General features: G+C 37.1%; 1 pseudogene; it reads left to right on the forward strand.

Moving 5' to 3' along the window:
* Positions 1-757: 757 nt before the first annotated feature.
* On the forward strand, positions 758-1340 carry LOC145774152 (small ribosomal subunit protein eS17 pseudogene; annotated as a pseudogene).
* Positions 1341-2447: the final 1107 nt, after the last annotated feature.

Consider the following 2447-nt stretch of genomic DNA (forward strand, 5'->3'; position numbering starts at 1 on the left):
TTGCAGTCGGCTGCAGCGTGGGTCAGGTGTACCTCGGAAGGCGTACACCGATGCATAGCGCTCAAGTCCACTTTCCCGCAATGCAGGATAAAAATAATAAAACAAACAAAACAAACAATGGCGCACTGTATCCAACCCTCAATTCGAGGAAGGAACATAATGATGATGATGAACATATAGGCTACCATGTTTTGACTTACAAATTCCAATTGTGAGAAAATTTGGCCGAACCCTATGAGAAATGCTTTGCAGTTGTGCAAATTCAAAAATCTAAACTCTGCTCTCATGGAATTTAAGTTACGCTTCATGTTAACAAATGTCACTCTCACGTGAAATGCCATGCAAGTTGCAACTGTACCAATTCATAACTTAAATTCTGCTCTCACAGAATTTAGGTCACCACACTGTTTATTTTTGTATATAACTTATCCTGTATATATACTGAAAGTATATCCGTTTTTAAAAACATACTTTCAAAACAGAAAAAAACGACTTCTCGAACAAAAGGCAAACCTCACGATGGGTGCAGATTGCAGAATCTCGCTTTTCTGACACTTTCGATATACGAGACTTGTTTAAATTGTAGGAAATCATACCCTAAATTAATCTTAACTAGAGACTCAAAGTATTTTAACGAGCTAATGCCTACAGCTTCGTCAGTCCGAGGATAAAGATTCAAAACAAAAACAAAACTACCCTTCTTTTATAAGAAATACTTTTTGTTGAAAAATCTTACTTGCCGACAGGTGACGCTGTTTATATCTTTTTCTTATTGGCGAGTTGAAAGTTAGACTTCACTACTTTTTATCAGCATCATGGGTCGAGTGAGAACGAAAACTGTCAAGAAGGCTGCTCGAGTAATAATAGAAAAGTATTATATGAAACTTACTCTTGACTTTCATACCAACAAGAGAGTATGTGAAGAAATTGCAATCATTCCCAGCAAAAAACTGAGAAATCAAATTGCTGGATTTGTCACCCACTTGATGAAGCGTATTCGTGTAGGCCCAGTTCGGGGTATCTCAATTAAACTGCAAGAAGAAGAACGTGAAAGAAGAGACAACTACGTTCCCGATGTATCTGCTTTAGATCAAGATATCATTGAAGTTGATGCAAGCACAAAAGAGATGCTGAAAGTACTGGACTTTGGTAACATTCCTGGCTTACAATTGATGCAGTCAGGAAATAACTTCAGCAACCAGCAGAGAACAGTTGGATATGCCGGCCAACGATAAAAATGCTACATTTGCATTTACTGACAAATAAGCAAACATTGATGATGGACCTTTTTTGTCGCAAGATTGCGTTGACAAATATCAATAAATGTTGACCCAAACCTATAAATGTTGCTTTGTTGTTACCGTAGATCAAGAAGGTTAGAAAGTTGCTTTGAAAGAACTCAAGTAAGCAAAAATAATTTTCAGAGGATGTGATATGAATATCAGGAAATATGTAAGTTGATTAAAATGTTTTTGAAGATAACGATGTGAGCTATACTCTTCCATGGTTTATAGAGAGCACCTAATTATAATGTAACGGTATACAATGTTCTCTCTGAGTACGGTACCGGTAGCTATAAACAGAAAAATGCTTTTTTACATAAATTACAACAAAATTATAAATGATCAATAACTTCAATCATTATAATGTTGAAGATAATTAAAAATAAGTTTTTTATAGCCGCTTCTTTGGCTATTCTCCATAAATGAGCTGGTAGCTGCATTATATACAAACTATACGGTACTTCACAGTTTAATACTGTTGTGACAGAACAATGGGCTTAAGAGTGTGGAGTGCCATCATTAAGTAAAAGTTAAATTGTTTAATGGATTGTTGACAAGGTAGCTCGGTGGTTACGCTCCCAGCTAAAGATCACGCGGCACTGGTTCGGCTCTCGTTTGCGCTTGAGCAACGCATTTCAGGGCTGCTTTCAATTTAGCGGCACCTAGTGAATGGAATAATTCCGTGGCAACAATCGGAAAACTTCACTCTGCCAATCTTGATAACCGACCCTGCGTCAAGAGCCTCTACAAATATGCAAAACTACCAGAAATAACCTAAATCCTTTTAATCTTTTACTGCTGGTGCTCAAAATTTTTTGCATGGATTTAGGTTTATTTCATCTCTGCTATAGCGGTCATAACAGTTCAGCTGTTCGTTCTAAAGACTGAAATTAACATTATCTTAAACAGAAAACTAAAATACAAATACAGGGCCTATAATACATGTCTCCATAAATTGCTGGATTTGTCACCCACTTGATGAAGCGTATTCGTGTAGGCCCAGTTGTAGTTGTATTCGTGTAGGTTCAAGGTACGAACTAGGTTGCACCCGGCCCAGTTCGGGGTATCTCAATTAAACTGCAAGAATTTTCGGCTCTCGTTTGTTGTTCTTGTCTCCATAAATATGTTCATATCTCCATTTGGTCAAAAGTCAACATTCTAAAT

Source organism: Aplidium turbinatum, chromosome 7 (assembly GCF_918807975.1).
Source record: "Aplidium turbinatum chromosome 7, kaAplTurb1.1, whole genome shotgun sequence".
Taxonomy (NCBI): Eukaryota; Metazoa; Chordata; class Ascidiacea; order Aplousobranchia; family Polyclinidae; genus Aplidium; species Aplidium turbinatum.